At 36.5% G+C, this 21,840-nt stretch overlaps 1 pseudogene; it reads left to right on the forward strand.

The window, feature by feature from the left end:
- The first annotated feature begins 480 nt into the window (after window positions 1-480).
- LOC127852193 (DNA-directed RNA polymerase III subunit RPC2-like) lies at window positions 481-18,024 on the forward strand (annotated as a pseudogene).
- The last annotated feature ends 3,816 nt before the right edge of the window (window positions 18,025-21,840 follow it).

Here is a 21,840-nt window from a genome sequence, read left to right on the forward strand (position 1 = left end):
TGCTTTTACTATATTTCGCTTATTATGCCCCCCTTCGAAGAAGATGGGGCATATTGTTTTGCACATGTCGGTCGGTCTGTCGGTCCGTCTGGCGGTCCGTCCACCAAATGTTTTCCGGATGATAACTCAAGAATGCTTCGGCCTAGGATCATGAAACGTCATAGGCACAATGATCATGACTGGCAGATGACCTCTATTGATTTTCATGTCACTAGGACAAAGGTCAAGGTCACGGTCAAGGCCACGTTATGGGGGGGGCATATGTCTCCGACCGCGGAACACTTGTATAAATATATATTAAATCATTGCTCTAACTCATTATAACATGCTGCAAATTTTGGCAGACGCTTTATTTAATTAAACAAAGCAAATATCTGCCTTTTGTGGGCATGAACTTTAAGTAGATTGTTCTATCACCCGAAAACATTGTTACAAAAGGATTATTGACTTATTATAAGTAATTTCTCATTTTATAACAATACTTTGATTGTCTGCTTTAAGTCATTATTGTTTTCAGAGACGTATAAATCCAGTGTAAAAAATGTAATAAAAACAAGACTTTGTAATTAAAGATCATTCGTTTTTAAGTTTACCTTATTTGGGGGTGGATAGAAATGCGATACCCAATTACCCAAAATAAGACCTCAGTCTGTTAAATTTACAAGTCAGTGCAGTTCATGCAGTCTAACTTGAAATATTGTTACATTCCTGGATGTATTATCCGTTTGAAAGGTATCATACTATTTTATAGTGTACTGTACAACTCTCAATATTAAATGACCAAAAATAATATATCTACAAGAACTCATTGCAACATGCACATAATACATTATTTACAAGAACACAGCACAAAATCGTAAACAAGAATATCTAATCAACCATATACAAAAGAGTTTCAACACCATAGATCCAAACTAACAGTCGTCAGAGAAATTGTATATGCCTTTCGGTTCATTCTTGAAAATGACCCAATTGTTTGGCATGTTTTCTTCAAAACTGATCCTGAGTTTAAACAAAAGTGCCAATGCTTCTGTTATGTAGTTTAGTAATCTTTGTCTTTCAACAAAACTATTCCAAATCCGAGTTTATGAATTGTGTGCTGTTCGAACAACTTGTACCCTTACATTCATCGCAAGCAGTGGAGCATTCGATTCCAGTTTTCATACATGTGCACCTTTTCGAGTCACAATTCTGCTTACATTCACACCAGATTATGTTGAACAGTTTTCAGGAGCAACCTGGATATCGGTCTTTATAGGTACGAGATTGTCCTGTACTTTTGCCCAACCAAAATTTGCTGGGTCATGTGTTGATTCCTTACGAATCCACTCCTACGTCTGCTGTGTTAAATGTTTATTCTTAAAAGGTTAACCATTTCAAAATATTGTAGCCAAAGTGCAGCTGTTGGATTTTTTGAAATTACTAGTGTATATTTTTGGAAGGATGTGTACATTTCATCTAAAATTCTATTGCTGTAGACGGATTTAAGTCAATTTGACCAAAAACAAGCTTCTCGTACAAATCAACAAGTTCGTTTCTTGATTCATTACAGGCAGAATACTGTCTCCAATAACTAATTTCAATTTGAGCCTGACATATGCTGACCGATACAACCAAGGTCAGTCATAATACAATAAAAACCACCCAATCACACGAGAATACCTTTGACGCGACTTGTGTCATTTTCATGGCACATAAGTTGGACCGCTTTTCATACAATCGCTGATCAAAGGTAACGATAGCAGGTTGTTCATTCTCGCATGCATGCTTGCTGACAAAGGATAATGTAGTGTAAATACGTAACATATCACATGGGTCTATGTCTATCATTGGTAAAAATACACCAGACGATTTTTCAGGAAAATCTCCCTTTCTCATCATTTGCATTAAACCTGCTACTAACAGCGGCCTGTAACATAATCTTTATAATGACTACTATCATCGATTTATGAATAACCAATAGCAATAGTTGTCTGGTTTCTAAACGTTATAGTGTGAAGACAATATCAAGGCCGAGTTTGAATCTTGGTCATTGTTTCATTTTCATTAAAAAAAATAGTTTACAGTTTTTTTTTCTTACAGTTAAACAGCTCAGTTGTCATTATATCTTGAATTTTAAATAATGATGTTGCATTTTTCGGACTATGCTACGCAAGTAAGTTATAATATACTGATTTACCTTTTTCGCATACAGTTGTGCAGCTGGTGTATACATAATTATGCGCTGTTTAATGTCTGAAATAGCTGCCAGCCCCTAATAATAAATAAGTCTTAAACTTAAACTAAACAAGCCAGAGCAATTTCAATGGTAAGCCCATATAAACGTACTCCATAATGCACCCCTTCATAAATACAATCACAGTTCTGAGCAGAGATTCCGTGCACATCACTAAACAGATGTTGTTCGTTACCAAGTAAGGAAAGCGATGAATAAACTTCAAAAACACATTAAATTGACCCGAATGGCAGCCTACGGACGTAATATCATTTGCATGCAACCTAAAAAACATTACTCAGTCAAATTTTAGTAGGAACAAATCTTGTAACCGTTCAGTAGGCCACATTTTTTTATCTAATCATGAAACTTGGTCAGAATATTTAAAATGACTAGGCTGATTTTAAATCTGGGTCATGTTTGTTCAAAAACCAGATCACCAGGTAAAATCTTATAATAAAACCTTGTTACCACTTTAGAGATTCATCACTAAATTATAATGAGATTTTGCCAGAATCACTGAATGTTTATCTTGACAATATCTAGGCTCAGGTTGAATTAAGGTCACCAGCGTCCAACTACTAGGTCAAATGGTCAAATCTTAAATCGTTTTTACTTCAAATTTTCATATTAACTTTACGCTCAACTTTGGAGGAGAAATGGAAGCTGCTATCATCATTTCTGAAGGTGAAGGGGCTTGTCAAGCAACACATAGACTCGTTCAACTACTTCATCAACGCAGATGTAAATACAGCTGTATTCAAGATCCCATACTTAGCGGTAAAATTAAAGAATAGACTCCATAAATATTCTTCAGAGTGCGCCCATATACATGCTAAAATGGTGCGTATTTTATTAACATACCATTGTTAAAGAAGAATTATACAAATAAATGTGTTAATTGCCATGTTGGACTTGATTTTAAATGAGTTTTAGTACATAACAGTTTAGATACATATTTTGACGCATGTCCTTTCTTACTAAATTCAAGTTTTAAAGGCTTCACTTCCAACCCTTAGATACTGATGCGCAGCAAACAGCATAAAATCTGAACCGACTGCAAGTTACTGGCAGGCTGTTCTGGTTTTATACTGTTAGCACATAGCCATTTTCACTTTGCCTCTGAGTGGGAAAGGGTTAACATAATGTTGGTCAAGTAGAATTATACAAATAAAAGTGTTAACAGCCATGCTAGACTTGATTTTCAGTGAGTTTTAGTACCTTGCAATTCAAAGAATCTTCTTTATTTTTAGATATAACTAATAAGTCTTAGAATTGGTTGATGAATACAGTCCCTTGTCATATTTTCACTAATCTGTTCTTAGAATTAAGACTAAGAGTACCGGTAGTCTTGGATTGCTGCTGTTTAAAGAGTGCTTTAATGTGTAACCTTACCTGGTATTAACTTTTATTACTCCAATCTTACTTTATAATGATGTGTTAATGACATATTGAGCACATTGGTACCATATTGCAATCTTTGGCATTCTTCATGACTAGCTTGATGACGTCTTACAATGGGTTGTGTACAGCTTAATCATCATTGCTGAATTCTTAATACATTGTTGTTGAATGTTCTTTATTTTCAATATGCATGCAAGGCACTTCATAAATATTATCAGGAGATAAAAAAAAATACCATCTACTTCTTATTTATTTAAACAGCAATTGACTGATTCCAGTGCAATACATGACAATCAACACATAAAACACTCACAATAAAAATTATTAAACTGGGATCACATTTTTAATCATTTATAATTTTAAAGACGACAAGTACATAATGCTGTCAAGTAGTTATCTTCTTTTGTTTATATACTTGTCCTAATCCTGTATTGCAAAGGTAAGCTTTTGTTGGCTTACTTTTCCCTTTGAAATCACCGTTAAAGATTAGCCTGTTCACTCCACACAACTGATAATGATAGAAAGATGAAAATAAAGAATTTCTAGACAGTAAAAAATGTTTTACAATCCATGTATAGGTTTAAAGTTTAAGCCAGTAACATGAGGATGTTTGGAAATATACAGCCACAGCCTGAATCTTTCATGCACACTGACCTTTAACCCTTTTCCACTTAGATACAATGTACATATTTTGGCGCATTTGTAGTCCCTCAGAAATTTTAATTTTTTAAAGACTTACTAGATTCAAATGTTTAAGGCTTCATTTCCAACCATTAGATTATGATGGGCAGCAAACAGCAAGATACTTGCAGGCTGTTCTGGTTTTATGCTGTTTGCACATAGCCATTTCCACTTTGCTTCTGAGAGGGAAAGGGTTAATTGACTTTGGAATGCTCTCAATGCAAACGATTGGTACCAAAAGTCAAAATTTCCTACCTAATCCGTATAAGATATCAAATTTGCTATATATTTTAACTGTAACATCGTATTAAAAAAAATCTAACAATACTATCGCTAAATAAATGTTGTTGTTTTTTTAAAAGTTATTATACAATCACACTGTATGGTTTTCTTCTTTATTTTTAACAGTTCATTGCTTTTTTTACTTGTATGATGCCAGCCTTGGGATGTCTAACTGATAGTAACATTCTGTACATGTAATATGATATGGACCGTGCTTTGTAAAAAGGGTGTTTAAGCATGTGTGTAAAATGTTGTCCCAGATTAGGGACAACACTTAAGGAACAAGCATTAAATCCCCTTTTCACAGAGCATGGTCCATATTTAAATGATTAATTTAAATTATTATCAATTGCGTTAGTGTAGTAAGGAGATTTATAGTGTAGTAAGGAGATTAATAGTGTAGTAAAGAGATTAATAGTGTAGTAAGGAGATTAATGTTGAGTCTGAATAGTTTCAGAGCTATGGACCTTTTGATGAAACCAACAGCACATGTAATTGTAACTGTAAAATCAAATTGTTACAGTCGCCGTGGTGTCATGGAAATGGTGTCCGCTTAGCAACTGGGAGGTCTTTGGTTAGATCACCCCTAAGAAACATTGTTTAGATCCAACAGACATCAAGTACGGGTACTAGGCCCGGGAAACGAACCCAAGAGCGTTTTAATGAGTCTGAGGCTATCAATGAAATTAAGCTACAATTAAAAGGGTTAAACCAATTGTAAAATCAATAATGAAGAGGAAATTCAGGAAATGAGTTTAGTGTAAAAAACTCTCTAAAAATAGGTATGTAATCATTTCAGCAAGAATTAAGGTACTTTGAAATGGCAACCTTAACAATTGATGTTTCATCATAATTATATGACAGGGATTGAAATACGTTTAAAATCTTAAATCAATGTGTTTGTGCACTTGTTTCTCTCAGGCATTGAAATACATTGGCAACCGTATCCGCAACGTCGTATGTGGGGCGGTCCAAATGAGACAAAAGTAGACGAGGCGAGAGATGTCTTACATGGGGTCATCCTATCTCATGTGCATGTATGAAAATTAGTCATTCATTGTAATTAAGGCTCGCTATTGGAAAATGGCGCTAAATGTTTGTACGGAAAGAGTCTTCCCAGATTAGATTGTGCAGTTTGCACAGGCTAATCAGGGACAACACTTTCTGCCTTAAAGCAGAAGAGAACTGGATTTTGGTTAAGAAGAGGCTTCCTTAAAACAAAAAATTCCATAAAAGTGGAAAGCGTCTTCCCTGATGTGGACTGCATAGGTTAATCTGGGACAAAACTATATTTAAGCTCTTTTTCCCAGAAAATGGCTCATATCATCATAAAGTTTAGTTTTAATCTATTTATTTGAGGCTAATTGAAAATAATGGTTTAAAAAGGATTGACACATTATCACAGTGTGGATTCTTGTGGAATGTGGATTTCAAGGTACATGTAAGACTTAAATTATGCATTTAAACATGCACATGATCTTTCTTTTACAGTAAATTGTTAAGATTGTAATTGTTGAATGAAACATTTTCTAATTTATTCAGGTACTATTTTAAGTATGTGAATTGTTTTAACTATTGACTTATTTTCTCATCAGAAATCATGATGTCCCTCTTTAATCAACCAGTTTTACACCTCTGATCCTAATCCTTGATTTGTTTACTTTTGAATCAAATTCTTACAGAAAATAGTTTCAAGTGGGATTGACTTAAGAACCAGTCAACACTGCATGTAAATTTAAAATGTGGGTGAGTCTGAAATTGTTTTATCAGACAGTGACATAACACGCAAAGTATTAGACAGGGATTTTGGGGTCGTTGTTATGACAGTTTCATAATAAAATGTTTTGTTGTCGTTTCGTGTCTGTATGGTCTGTATAAAATATCAAGATTTGTTAACATATGTGTATGTTGGTTTAAGAAATTTAACGCATTAAAACGAATTAACCTGAAAAGATTTTTCCTGTCTTTATATAGTATTTACTTATTTTTAAAGTTCTCTAAATGTAACATTGCATCCAAAACAAATATGTTGAATTAAGTTTGATAATCATCAAGTAACATATATAGTAAGTTATAAGAAACTGTTGGATAATTGAGATTGTCATACACAGAATTATCTGTCTAATACTCGACGAATTATCACACTCTGGTGGGTGTGCCCTTCCAAAAATCAACAATCTTTTTGGATACAAATGGAAATAATATAAATAAAATTGATGTGTCTAATAATATTCTATATTCTTATTTTCCTTTCTTGATGTATTTCAAATCTGTTTACTGTAATATGTTAATATTTATGAAGTGGTATATGGTATATTATTAAATTTATGTTGTTTGTATATGAGCCTAGAAAACTGAGCTCAATACATGTGTGTTAAGTGTCGCTCAGCTTATTAGGGAGAAAACTTTTGCCTAAACTGGATTTTTTGTAAGAAGAGACTTCCTTTATTTAACAACAATTTCCATAAGAGCCGAAAGTGTCGTCCTTTATAAACCTGTGCAGACTGCACTGCTTAATTGGTGCGACTATTTACGCACATGCATTAAGCCCAGTTTTCCCTGTGAGGGGCTCATATTATAAATCATGTTTACAGCTGAAGAAGATAGCAGATGTAACGATCCCCAAACCCAGAGCGGCCCAGTTTGACATCGTGAAGCATATGCGTCAGGACCAGATTACAAACGGCTTTGTTCAGGTAATATCTACAGTGTGTGAGAAAGGAGAAATATATATCTATTTTCTTCCTGATTTCTTTTTCCTTCTGGCTTAATATTTGACATGAGACCTGAGAGCTATTGTGAGCTTTAATTCTTGCTTTCATCATGTTTGCATTCATAAATAAATGTTGTCAAATAAACGTTGGTTTATTTATGCACATAAGCTTCACACTAACAATGCAGCAAACTGCAGTTGCACTGTCCATGAGTTCATCTTTCAGTCTGTTCTAAGTTTCCTGTCTCAGCCATAAATTTTCAATATGTTCATGGACTTAAAAATAACCGGGCTAAAATGCAATCCATCATAAGGAGACAGGTCTCATGTAACACTTTTCTCCCTACCTCAAAGGTCAAGGTCGCTCCTAGAGGTCAATTGTCAAATTGGTCATTTAACAGCTTGTCTGGTCTGTAACTTTGTGATCCATCATGAAATTTAAAAATAACTTGCCACAAATGACTACATGAGTAGACAGGGTATGGCATGTCTGATTGCCTTAAAGGTCAAGGTCCCACTCAGAGAACAAAGGTCAAATTGGGCCATAAACAGCCTGTTTGTGACGTAATCAAATTTTGAGAAAACCAAATGTATCCGCATCTGTGCTCATGTCTTGTTGATGCAGACTGTCAAAATATTTTTCCCACTTACCATTACAGAAATAATGCTCAATATTTGTTTCCCATACCATATTTAATAATTTAATACATAAAATAGCACATTTTTCTGAATATTTCTAAATGGACTCTACTTATTGTATGTACCTTCCATGCAAAATACACATTTTCACACAATAAAGTGATATAGAAGTGATAATGTATAAAATAAAACATGAAACAAAATGAACCAGGCTCTATGAAATGGGGCTTAATGCATATGCATAAAGTGTCGTCCCAGATAAACATGTGCAGTCTGCACTGTGGACTGCACAGGCTAATGTGGGACAACACTACGCACATGCATTAAGCCCTGATTTCACAGAGCGTGGGTCACAATAGCGAGATCTTCTTCCCAGGGTAACTGGACGATCAAGTGATTCAGGATGGACCGTGCAGGTGTCACTCAGGTCCTCACACGTCTCTCCTACATCTCAGCACTTGGCATGATGACCAGGATCTCGTCACAGGTAAAATGTCGGCAACAACAAATTGAGCCTTGCTTTGAAAAACCCAGGCAGTCCACACAGGCTAATCAGGAACGACACTTTCCGCCTAAAGTGAATTTTTGCTAAGAAGATACTTCATTTAAAGGAAAAATGCAATAAAATCGGAATGTTTCACCCCTGATTAGCCTGTGCAGCTTGTATGTAAAAATTACGAGTTAAGTGTATGGCTTCTCTTCAAGTGCTATTGTCTTGGTTTTGTGATCAAAGACACTCTTGAGGTAAGAAAAGAAAATATGCAAGAATATTTGTGTAAATGTCATTGAAGGAAACTGCATATTTTGATGGCCAGCACGTGTAGATATAAGTGAAAGTTAAAATGTTCTGCCATCAAAGTATGTTGACGTTGTCATTGTAAAGATTTGTATTTATACATTAAATGAATTCAGCCAAATTGAATGAATTCAGCCATAGTAAATGCTGTGTGATAATGTTGCATGAAATGAATATAGTGAGTTGTTCCCAGATTTCTTGTATTTTTTCCAGTTATTGAAAGATGTTTTAACATTGTAATTAATGATTTGTAATGTGTTACAGTTTGAAAAGACGCGTAAAGTGAGTGGACCCAGGTCCCTACAGCCCTCACAGTGGGGAATGCTGTGCCCATCTGACACACCAGAAGGGGAGGTAACATACACACAATCTAGTTGGTCTAGTTTTACAAACCTGCTTATGTAACCAGTTACAAAATGGGAAAATTTTCAAACATATAAGGTTGTGCACGTGTGATTTTTATCCTCTTTCATTAGAAATTAAAATTGAAACAAACTTGTCAGCAGGAGTTCTTCTGCACTTATCAATGTACAACATTTAAACTTGAAAACTTTAAGAGATTGTTTCTGATGATAAGAATTTTGATATTTATATATCACCCTGCATAAGAAATTACAAAAGTTATGCCCCTTTACAGCTAAGTATTTCTAAAACCTTATTGCTGCTATTGACTTACATCTCAGAAACTAGAACATCCAAATGTGTTATATTTGATATGTAACATTATATACTGGTAATCTACATAGTTTCATCAAATAATTATCCTTTGGTCATAAATGCAGACACATTTGGGGTCAAATTATTTATATAGACTTATGAAGCAATATAACTTTTGTAGAATAGTTTGCTCTGAAACCACAAGGTTGACACACATGTAGTATCGTGGTTCTCTACAAACTTTTTTTCAAAGAATATCTTTGTTCAAAAGTCCAAAAAGAGCCAAGCCCAATTTTTACATGTGTCTACAGTGTCATCCCACTATAGCCTGTTCAGTCTGCACAGGCTAATCAGAAACAACATGTTCTGTCCCATTTAAACAAAAATCCAGTTAAGGTGGAAAGCGTTGTCCATGATAAGCGGTGCAGAGAGCACAGGCTAATCTGGGATGACACTTGACACTCATGCTTAAGGCCCAGATTTCCATAAACGAGGCTCACACGAGGCCTTGTTTCAGGCTTGCGGGCTTGTAAAGAACCTTGCCTTGATGACCCACATCACCACAGACCATGACGAGGGCCCGATCATCCGCCTGGCGTTCAACCTCGGCGTGGAAGACATCCAGCTTCTGAGTGGCGCTGAAATCACCAGCAAATACGTCTTCACTGTGTTCCTTAATGGTGAGTATTTTCATTATCAAGCAGTGGATTTATTTTAGAACTTTCAGAATGGGTCCCGTACTCATGAAATTGTTTTAAAAATGCTTGCTGAAATGTTGTTTAATTAGAAAGTAGTTTGTTTAATGATTCATAATGAATGTATAATCAGAGTGCTGTAAAGAATATTGTATATACCATGTGATACAACATTATTGAGCTGAACAAGGATTTACCTAAGTAAGAAATATGGGTATCAAACAGATTTTCAAAACTTATTGAACACTCAGGGAAATTGAAAAAAAACATTTTGCAGGTAATATTCTTGGTGTCATCTGTAACTACAAGCGCCTGGTGAGGACCTTTAGACTGATGAGGCGTGCAGGCTACATCAGTGAGTTTGTCTCCATCTGCCCACAGATGTGTGTACATATCCTCAGATGCTGGCAGAGTCTTTAGTTTTGTATATACCGGCGTTGGATTAACCACTTCATCACTCAAATATGCACTATCACATGTTTGTAATCCCTTGAAAATCAAATTAAAGTGAACAATAGAGGTTCATTTCCACCCCTTAGATACTGATGAGCTGCACACAGGATAAAACCTAAACAGACTGCGAGTTACATTAGACTAGGAAACAGTATGCAAATTAAACATGACAATCAAGAGACTATTCTAATGCAATTTCCCTTTTAATAAAAAGCTGCAAACAACATACATCCCAAATACATGCATACCCCAAATGCAAGAATACAAATTTTGACGCTCAAGAATATTTTGTATAGGGTATTTTGGAATGATTCATGCATAAATACTCAAGTACGGCCTTGTTTGGTACTCACGCCCAGAATATAATTATGCAGTTATGTCAATTTGTTACAGATAGAACATAACCATTGTCAATTAAGATCTTTGGTACTAATATGGGTACTCCAATTAACATGAAACGTTTGATGCAGCTTCTTTTATCAAAGGGTCATATGCATATAGGTAGCAAGGGCTGGAATTTTACCTTTTTTCTACTTGCAAGACATTGCGAGCAGCTTTAATACTAACTCGCAAAATCAAAAACATTCTTGCAAATTTTAGTTTTATTTTAAGTTCTTTTTCCCAGTGTTTCACTATTTTCGTAGAAGGATTTAATTTCCGTATTTTTTTGTTCTAACTTAACGGTTAAATTTGCTTTATATTTCGTATTGTTATTTCTGTCTGTGGGCAAATTAAAAGAAACTAGTTATTTTTCGCTTCGATGCCATGTCTGTTCAATGAACGCGTGTGAATAATCGAATGTTTTACGTTCTGTGTACCAATACCATCCGGGTATCTTTACTATAAGTATACCAGTCTACATACAAGGTGCGCGCTTAAGCATACAGGTATTCAGACGTTCTATCAATTGACCTACGGTTAAGCGTTCACGACGTCGAGCGCATTTAGCAATATTACTCTTTTGTTTCACTACTTCTTTACTCGCAAAAAATACTAGTGACTTAAAACTTAACTTGCAATCTTTATCTTTCACTCACATTTTGCGAGTGTGCGAGTGTTAATTTTGAGCCCTGCAGGTAGCCCTTGTCCATTGATCTCTCACAGTATAATTGTTATTTTATTAGTATTGTATTTATTCGCTTGTTTTCTTTTCCCCTGTTTACAATGTACTGGTCTATAGACATTGCTCATAAGTGGGATGCATTGATCAGTTTAACTTACATGAGCCTCGCTCTGGGAAAATGGGGCTTAATGCATTTATGAAAAGTGTTGTCCCAAATTTGCCAAATGTAACAGGCTAATCTACACTACACTTTCTGCTTTTATGATATTTTTCTTTAAATGAAGTCCCTTCTTAGCAAAAGTCCAGTTATCCAGTTATGGCAGACTGCACAGACTAATCTAAAACTCCACGTTACAGACATGCACTAAACCCCATTTTCCCAGAGCGAAGCTCATATCATTAAAACTGACTTATGCTTCCCAATAATGTGCATCGTCTAAAGATGGGTTCTCTGGAAACATGGTCAGACTCATATTCTTGTTACTCATGTTCATTTTAGAACATACATCATCGTGACGAAGTGCAAGCCCCAGGTGACCAACCAGCACATTCAGGAGCTCAACCAGGGCTTCCGCTGCTTTGAAGATTTCCTCAAGGAGGGTCTCGTGGAGTATCTTGACGTCAATGAAGAGAACGACTGCCTCATTGCTCTCTATGAGAAGGAGATCACACCGTGAGTGGAGTGAGGGTAAAGTGTTGCACAGAGTAGCCTGTGCAGTCTGCACAGGCTAATCAGGGACCACACTTTGCGTTTAATCGTAATGGTAATTTTCCTTGAAAGGAGGTCTCTTCTTAATAGAAATCTATTTTAGGCAGAAAGTGTCCTCCCTTATTAGTTTGTGGAGACTTCACTGGCTAATCTGGGAAGACATGGGAGACAACTGCATTAAGCCTGGTATTCCCAGAGCGCGGCTTATATAAATATGTAGGGTCTGGTGGAGTTTCTAAAGGTAAATACGCAAATGACTGAAAAATGACTGACTCATAGCGCAAAGCTGTTTATGAGATTCAGATCATAATGTTAGCAGATTGGAATGCATGTGTGTCCAGACACTGGGTGGACTCATTTCGTCTCGAAAGGTTTGAAAGATATTGGTTAAACTTTACGGCTAAAACCTTTATGTTTTGGTTAATGTAAAGTACGTAATTTTGGGGGACGTTTTGATTTTTATGCCCCCGAATCAAATGACCGGGGGTATATTGTTTTTGGCCTGTCTGTCATTCTGTCTGTCTGTCATTCTGTCCCAAAACTTTAACCTCAAAACTTTAACATTGGTTCAAGTTTTGCGATAAGTTTTGAAATATTGAAGATAGCAACTTGATATTTGGCATGCATGTCTATCGCGTGGAGCTGCACATTTTGAGTGGTGAAAGGTCAAGGTCATCCTTCAAGGTCAAAGGTCAAATATATGGCTTCAAAGCGGCGCAATAGGGGGCATAGTGTTTCTGACAAACACATCTCTTGTTTATATTTTCAACTATTTTTATATTTAAGAAACAAAATTATGTATCTTTTTGTACTACTTTGTATATATTCTTTGATTGTTTTTAATGTCTGAGCAGATATTGCTTACCATTGAACACATTTAACACGTAGTTTATTTAAAAGGAAAGAATTATTGCAAAATTAAGGCCATTCTTATTGACAGAAAATAAGGCAGTGACTAATTTGTGTAGAATAATTGCCCTTTGATATATTTTTTTCTATGTATACTTTATTTATAACATTTTGTTGAGTAAACTCTTATTTAACATATTACCAGGTTTTTTACAAACTTTAATATGTTTGCTTCCTTGTGGTGTAGGTGACTGTAAAGAGAGGAATTTTTACCTTGATCTTTGAAGAATTTTGGCTAATTGACATTTTAGCCTTGTTCTACGAAAACTGTGCTTTATCCATGTGCATAAAGTGTTGTCCCAGATTAGCCTTTGCAAAAATCCGTGAGGAAATGTACCCCTTAAACTTGATTTCATTTATAATAGACTTCCTTTAAAAGATTCCACGAATGCAGAAATTGTCGTCCCTGATTAGCCTTTGCGCACTGCACAGAATAATCTGGGACAACACTTTACACACATGCATTCAGCCCAGTTTTCCCAGAACAATTCTCATTTTCCCTCTCTACTACATGTCACAGGTCCACAACTCACCTGGAGATTGAGCCATTCACCATCCTGGGTGTGTGTGCAGGCCTGATCCCCTTCCCCCACCACAACCAGTCCCCACGCAACACGTACCAGTGTGCTATGGGCAAACAAGCTATGGGTGAGTCTGAAGTCTTTACGGTTATTTTGCAGAGCAAATTGCCCAATTAATTTCTCATAGCTCAATAGCCCAACTATTCACTGAAGAGTCCAACCTATATTACTCATACTAATGTTAGCGTGAGCTGAATGTTTTGGTAAGAATAAAATCTCCTAATTACTTTTCCTACTACAGGTATTTAATTGACACTTCACAACTTTGTTCTGGGTCATTGTGTGAGGTCACTTCCATAACTCTCACCTGCAATTTAGCAGAATTATGGTACTTCTTGTACTTAAAGAATTGGTATTACTAAGAAATATCTCTGCAGATTAATGTAGATTGTTTAATTTCGATTTTTTTCTGTAGGTTTAAGCCTTTGAATCCAATGCCAGAAAGTAAGTGATCTCAGAACTTACTATTTAAAGAATGGGCAGTAACTCTTACTCAGGAATTTGAGAGAACTCTTTATTCATCAACATACTAGTATGCTCAAGATACTCTCCCTTGAAGAGTCCACATTTCTGCTAAAATAAACTGGGTTTTATTGTTTAATACAATAACCCAAATTACTAAAGATTTGTGTTTTAAAACGGATTTATTGATTTTTTAATTGGAAATATAATTGCAAGGTGAGTCTGAAAATAGTTCATGTTTGTTTATAAACAAGGCTCTCAGGGTGGTGGTAGTTTTGTGTATGTCTACATTTGTTTAAAGTGAAACATTGTGAATACTTTTAGTCACATTTTAGTTCAATCTGAATGACACTTGCTGAGTGCAAATGTTGTTATCATATCTTGATTTAGTTTACTCAATTAGTTTTAATATCATCTTCAAACATGGTGACAATCTTAATGAGCATAATATTATTTGCTCATGGTTAACTTTTGCAATCACCTTATGTCAATTGTCTGTCTTCCGTTGTGCGTCATGAATATTTGCCTTGTTAACACTATAGCGGCCACATTTATTGTCGGATCGCCATGAAACTTTGTCAGAAGATTTGTCACAATGATATCTTGGACGAGTTCAAAATGGTTCAGGTCTGTTAAAATACATGGCCGCAAGGGGGCCATTTGTTGTTCATTCTTCATGAAACTTGGTTAGAACATTTGTTCCATTGATATCTTGGGCTGCAAAAAACAGATAATTTCTTTTTCTCTCAGAAGAGCGACTTTGGGCCTTTCAGGCCCTCTTGTTATTAAATTGTACAGATGTTTTAACTTAAGATGACATTTTCAAAATAAAACATTTGTATACTTCTCTTTACAGTTTATGTTAAATCTGTTTTCAAATAAGAATCATGTCTGAGGTTTTTAATGCGCATGATTTGTGTAATGATACATAGTGACGTATATAATTTTGCCTGTGGCGTTTTTACAGTGGCATCATGTTTTGGCAGGCTTACAATTATGGCCGACACTATGCATATGGTTATCTGTATATGCAATTTGCATTGCGTTTTTGCTGTTGTTTTTTTACATTTGCGTTTCTTCTTAATCTACGCTGCTTTCCTAGTTTCCTAGCGCGCTATTGATCCGACTATGATTTAATAATGCGTAAACAATAAATCGCTCTGAAAAACTTTGGAAGTGGGGCCTTTTCACAGATTTTGGCATTTTTTAACTTATTCAATAAATGCTTTATATCGATAAATGTAAACATTGGATCGTAAAAGCTCCAGTAAAAAATTAAGAATAAAATTAAAAAAAGGAAAAGAACATTGCCCGGACCAGGTTTCGAACCAGTGACCCCTGGAGTCCTGCCAGAGTCCTGAAGTAAAAACGCTCTAGCCTACTAAGCTATTCCGCCGAGCACATTAATCTGAAGTATTTTATACCTTATATAAGCAATCTTCGTAGTTTTCACAAAATTTAACGACAAAAACAGAACTCTCCAAATAATTCAATCGTTTCGCGTTGCAACGCTTTATAATTTTTAGGTTTTAAAATCGTCAAAAGATGCATATAATCGCTATATTAGACCATGGTAAATGTTCAGTATAAGTGTTTCCTCACAAATATCATAACTAAAACGAAAATTTGCTAATCTGAAACAACTTTTTTCAATTTTGTCAATTTACCAAAGCGTGAAAAGATCCCTTTAAAATGTAGCTTTCAAGATTTTTAAGTCATTTTGACATTGCTGAGACCCTTCTTGCAAATATACTGTACATCACACAATATACAGTCAATCATTGGCTTACTAACGGGCTTTAAAGAACATAATTAATCCATGGACGTTTAATTTAATGTATTGAATAAAATGTGTGCACAACAAAGTGCCTTACATGTAATTGCATGTATTATGCCCCCGGATCGAAAGATCGGGGATATATTGTTTTTGGCCTGTCTGTCATTGTATGTGTGTGTGTGTGTGTGTGTTTGTGTGTGTGTGTGTGTGTGTGTGTGTGTGTGTGTGTGTGTGTGCGTGCGTGCGTGCGTGCGTGCGTGCGTGTGTGTGTGTCCCAAAACTTTAACCGTCTTCATAGCTTTTGCAATATTGAACGTAGCAACTTGATATTTGGCGTGCATGTGTATCTCATGGAGCTGCACATTTTGAGCGGTAAAGGTCAAGGTCATTCTTCAAGGTCAAAGGTAAAAAAAAATCAAAAACTTTAACCAAAACTTTAACCTTCTTCGTACCTTGTGCAATATTGAACGTAGCAACTTGATATTTGGCATGCATATGTATCTCATGGAGCTGCACATTTTGAGTGGTGAAAGGTCAAGGTCATCCTTCAAGGCCAAAGTTAAAAAAAAATCAAAGCGACGCATAAGGGGGCGTTGTGTTTCTGACAAACACATCTCTTGTTTTTTTATTATTTCGTAAAATTATTATCAAAGCATTTTTAAGTAAAACAAATACTCAAAATCAACAAATAGTTCGCTAAATATTTCATAAAATAAAGTTAACCCATAAATTTTCACAATTCCTTATAGCTTAAGTTTCAACATTTACAAGCGAACGCGAGACTGGCTTCGGACACCGTCGGAAGAACGACGTACTCATGCGAACCACGCCGTGCTCCCGAAGCTAGTCTGGCGTTCGCTCGTATATGTACGGATTTCGTAGTCGGAACTCTTTGCATTTGGGTTACTAACAATTGCTCACACTTCTTATACAAAATATATTTCAGAGTGGTCTACTTAATAATGTAACATGTGTTGCATTAACTTTATTTTAAAAATCTCAAACGCTTAAATAATTGTGAAGTTTACCATCCAGCCATTTGTAAATTAAGTGTACTTGCTTAACTAAATTTGTTTAACTCAAAGTATTAATCCAACTATATACGTTTGAATTAATATGAGCCTACCTCGAGGAAAACGGGGCTTAATGCATGTGCGTAAAGTATCGTCCAGATTAGCCTGTGCTGTCTGTATATATTAATCAGGGACGACACTTTTCGGTTTTATAGTATGTTTCGTTGAACGGACCATAAAGAATTTACAAACATGCATTAAGCCCTGTTTTCGCAGAGCGCAGCTCTTTAAAAATACGGTAGTTGGCATACAAGCATTTAATCGCTGTTATATTCCCCAGTACATAAGCAAAGTTATGTGAGAAAAGATCACCTACCAGTCGACGTGATGAAGTGCCTTCCCTCTTGACCAGGGCATGCGTTCGAGCTACAGGCGCCACGTAAGTTCTCGCAGTCGACGCAGCGCTGGATGGCGTCCTTCTTTTCTTAGCACCTGGGGAGGGAAACCCGGGCGTATGGGAAACACTCGTGTATGGGTTACACTACCGTATGAGGAATACGGGCATTAGATTAATGTGGTGAGGGAAACACGATCGGAGGGGTAATACAGGTAAGGGAAACACTGGCGTTTGTGAAACCCTGGCGTATGGGATACATAGGCGTTAGGGATACACTGGCGTATGGAATCAATAGCGTATAGGAAACGCTGGCGTAAGGGAGACACGGATTTACGGGAAACACTGGCGTATTGCAAAAAAACGTATTGGATACACTGGCGTACGGGAAAAACGGGCGTATGGGAAACAATAACATATTGGAAACACTAGCGTATGGGAAACAAGGGTGCATGCGAAAACACTAGCGTATGGGTTCTGGCGAAAACCGTTAATAAAATGTGCTTTATAGGGTACTGTTTGTAAAATCTTTAGGAGTAAAGTTTGTCCCATGACCGAGTGTAATTGAAAAATTATCCGTAGAATAAGGTTATATGGTTATAAGAAACAACTTAAATTATATTACATTTAAAAAAAATATCATGAATTAATATCTCGATGATGCTATTACTAACAAATATGCAATAGGCAATATATGGGCCGCGTATTATGAAAACTGGACTTAATTAATGTGCGTAACACGTCTTGTCAGATTAGCCTGTGTCGTCCAAACAGGCTAATCCATTGACGACACTTTCCACCTGAGCTTGATTTTCGTTTAGAAGAAACTTCCTTAAAACAAAAGAGTCCATAAAAGCGGAAAGTGTCGTCCCTGATTAGCCTAGGCGGACTGCACAGTCGTCCCTGATTAGCCTAGACGTACTGCACATGCATTAAGTGTCGTCCCTGATTAGCCTAGGCGGACTGCACATGCATTAAGCCCCGTTTCCCAGAGCGTGGCTCATATAATAACGAATCACAAAGTGTTTGTGAACTGTGCGTTGGCATGATTTTGCACGTACGTTTATTGTTTGATTTGACCACACACTTTTTCAAATCGCATAATCTATCACAGCTGGAACTTCAAGCAGCGAACGGTTGTTAATGGTCTATTAAGAGAAAAACCCAAACCTAAACAAATGCTTCCTAAATAAAAAAACTTAGCGGCCCTGTGGTTACTGCCTCAGTACATCCTTGCCATCACGTTCGAGTCCAGAGAGTCCAGAACCAGCTATAATATGTTCTATTTTTGCGGCCTTGCACACATAGAAATTACGTCACTCGAGATACATTGCGCAATCAATTGAATTGTAAATATACGGAAAGCCGATTCGGAGGTAAAATTCAGTGGTGGAGCAAAAAAGGATGATATGTAATATTGACGATAACACACGGCAGAGCTGGGTCGGACGTCTAAACATGGCACATAATGAGACAGTTACATGTACTAAGAGTATATTAAAATCTGCGAGAACGATGGTTACCATTATCAAAGGCACATAGAGTCGGGTTTCCAATGAATGTGATTCCTCCACTTATTCCAATCTTTAGCTCGGCTACCCGAGGTATTGTCAAAGCCAGCTCGTCGTCACCCGTCTGACGTCTGCCGTCCGTGTCGTGCTAAAACCTTAACATTGGCTCTAAAATCAAAGTGCTTCCACCTACATTTTTAAAAACTTCATATGAAGCTGCACCTTGATGAGTTTAACACGCCACAGCCATTGTTGGGTCGCTAGGTCAAAGGTAAAGGTCACGGTGACCTCTAATATAAAAACTCTCAGATGAGTTCTTCTCGCCACTTACCTTTCTTCCTATTCTTCTGACAAGCTTTCATTTTCAAAACTGCACCCACAGCCGAGCGTTGGCACCCGCTATGCGGTGCTATTGTTGTATTAGTATTGCCCTCTATACCCGCATGACGTTTAAAGAGGAAAGATTAACGACGGCTTCCAAAATAACCGCATTATTTTACTTTTAAAGTCGTACAATAGAAAGTTTAAGTTTCATTAGTACTGCAAATATTGAAAACAAAACACATGTAGGGTATAATAAAAATTAATAAATATTTATGAAATGGTTAAGTGCACTTTCTAATCAATACTTTCCGATCAGTTCGATAAAGAACAAACACACGGTGCATTTTATAACTGCACGAGAACGTTTCACCAAACCTGAATTTATTTATGTTTTATATTTGCGCTTGAAGAACAGAAAAAAAACTGATATAATATTAATGAATGTGTCTGTTAAATAACTACTTGTACAACATAATATTTATTTAATGCTAAGTAGAGTCAATACTAACAAAATATTTTTCCTTCCAATGGTATTATAACGCTGCTTAAAAGGTTTACTTTATGAACGTTACGTTACATAAAGAAGACGAATATCATGCGTCAAGCTTAGAGAAACTACGTGCACGCGTTGAAATGTTCCTTTTTAGACCCTGGTTGTCTCCTAAATTTACAACTTGAATATCAGTATACAAAAGCGTATATATCGGTCGATTAACGTGTATGATCTGCTGAGCCAAGAATAAACATGAGTTTCAGAGTTTAGTTCTTCAATAAGTGTAGAGTAAATGTTCTTTGAACAGAAGATGCGAAGGTTGTGACGGGACACGAAAGGATAAGGATGTTTACGGGGCCCAGGCGATTGACCAGGTCCGGGCCGTGAGCCAGAAAGAGGAACGCGCCTTCAAGAACACGTTCGCTTTAGTGATATGTTTAAGTACATTCATTAGTCGAAACGTATTATTAAATTCATTTTCTACACATCCAGTGCATTCGAAGTGGAAAAATCTGTGCAACAAAACAAACGTTATCAAACGAAATTTATTAACCCATTTATGCATAGCGTCTAGAAAAAAAGGCCTTGACAAACAGCGTAGACCCAGATGAGACGCCGCATGATGCGGCGTCTCATCAGGGTCTGCGCTGTTTGCTTACAGAAATTTCTGTAAGAAATATTCTCAATATAGAAATAAATATACTAAACATCCCTAATTTTGGAAATAAATTGATCCAATTTAGAAGGATGGGAGAGTCCACTAGGCATAAATGGGTTAATTTGTAACAACGTGAGAGTTGTAACTTATAGGTTATTCGATTGAATGGACTATAATTACTTAATTAGCATTGATTTTTCTGTTAGTATGCCCCCTTTCGAAGAAGAGGGGGTATATTGTTTTGCACATGTCGGACGGTCGGTCGGTCCGTCCACCAAATGGTTTCCGGATGATAACTCAAAAACGCTTAGGCCTAGGATCATGAAACTTCATAGGTACATTGATCATGACTGGCAGATGACCCCTATTGATTTTCAGGTCACTAGGTCAAAGGTCAAGGTCACAGTGATTTGAAATAGTAAAATGGTTTCCGGAAGATAACATAAGAACGCTTAGGCCTAGAATCATGAAACTTCATTGGTACATTGATCATGACTGACAGATGAACCCTATTGATTTTAAGGTCACTAGGTCAAAGGTCAAGGTCACAGTGACTCCAATCAGTAGAATTGTTTCCGGATGATAACTCAAGAATGCTTAGGCCTAGGATCATGAAACTTCATAGGTACATTGATCATGACAGATGACCCCTATTGATTTTCACGTCACTATGTCAAAGTTCAAGGTCAACGTGACTCAAAATAGTAAAATGGTTTCCGGATGCTAACTCAAGAACGCTTAGGCTTAGGATAATGAAACTTCATAGGTACATTGATCATGACTGGCAGAGGACCCCTATTGATCTTAAGGTCACTAGGTCAAAGGTCAAGGTCACATTGACAAAAAACGGATTCACACAATGTCTGCCACTACAACTGACAGCCAATATGGGGTCATGCGGGTTTTAAACAGCCCTTGTTTGTGGGTTTGAAATAACTTTATAATTGTTATAAGCACATTTTGGTCTTAATTAAAGAAGCACCAAACATAAACATGCTGATTAAATTTTAAAAGAACAGATTGCGTCAACTCATAGCTTAAAGCTACAAACATTTGCTCTACCCATCATCACGACATAGAGTGATAAATTTAGGACCAGTGTCGCACCCTATATCTGCAACTTGTTGCAAATCACTGGGTGGATACAAGACCTGCGTGGACACCTGGTACGAGAGCACACTGCCGGTCAGATGCCCGACGTGTAGAAGCCCGGACGGCACACGACGTGCCGTGACAGGGCTGCACTAGGCAGTGCACCTCAGAGCAGTTGGGTCACCATACTAATTCAATTCATATGTTTAGCAACAATGTGGAACTTTTTCATTTGCTTAACATATATGAATACAATGATAATACCGGTTATTCGATTGTTTTAATTACTTGAAGAGACAAGCTTCGATGACCAAAGATA

Source organism: Dreissena polymorpha, chromosome 12, assembly GCF_020536995.1.
Source record: "Dreissena polymorpha isolate Duluth1 chromosome 12, UMN_Dpol_1.0, whole genome shotgun sequence".
NCBI classification, from domain to species: domain Eukaryota; kingdom Metazoa; phylum Mollusca; class Bivalvia; order Myida; family Dreissenidae; genus Dreissena; species Dreissena polymorpha.